At 55.9% G+C, this 542-nt stretch overlaps 1 protein-coding gene across 1 annotated transcript in view; it reads left to right on the top strand.

Moving 5' to 3' along the window:
• AKR1A1 (aldo-keto reductase family 1, member A1 (aldehyde reductase)) overlaps positions 1-542 on the top strand; it is a 30,327-nt gene that overhangs the window by 7,417 nt on the left and 22,368 nt on the right. The window lies entirely within an intron of this gene.

Raw genomic sequence — 542 nt, 5'->3', positions numbered from 1 at the left:
GGCTGATACGGGCACTGGGCCTGTCCAACTTCAACAGTAGGCAGATTGACGACATACTCAGTGTAGCCTCTGTGCGCCCAGCTGTCTTGCAGGTGAGCATAGCACACAGATCAGTGGTTTGGGGGTTGTGTGCACATAAGTGTAAGTGAGCCGGTGGTGGGGCCTGCTCAGTGGGGATGGCTAGCAAGTTGTCAGAAGTACTGGTGCATAAAGGCAGGCATTGAAGGTCTGGGAGAGAATGGAAAAGGGTGAGAAAAGCAGGCTGAGTGAAAGTGGGTGGTCAGCAATGGGGAGTTGGCCCAGACATGCATGACTAGGTGGGGCTGGGCAAAGTGGGTATGACTACCCATGGTGATGGCTTGTTCCTTGGCTCAGGTGGAATGCCACCCATACTTGGCTCAGAATGAGCTAATTGCCCACTGCCAAGCACGCGGCCTGGAGGTGACCGCTTACAGCCCTTTGGGCTCCCCTGATCGTGCTTGGCGTGATCCTGGTGAGCCTGTCCTGCTTGAGGAACCAGTGGTCCTGGCACTGGCTGAGAA

This window comes from Propithecus coquereli, unplaced genomic scaffold (genome assembly GCF_000956105.1).
Source record: "Propithecus coquereli isolate 6110/MARCELLA unplaced genomic scaffold, Pcoq_1.0 Scaffold299, whole genome shotgun sequence".
Classification (NCBI taxonomy): domain Eukaryota; kingdom Metazoa; phylum Chordata; class Mammalia; order Primates; family Indriidae; genus Propithecus; species Propithecus coquereli.
The sequence above is the reverse complement of the archived record's forward strand: the minus strand, read 5'-3'. Positions and strand labels throughout refer to the sequence as shown.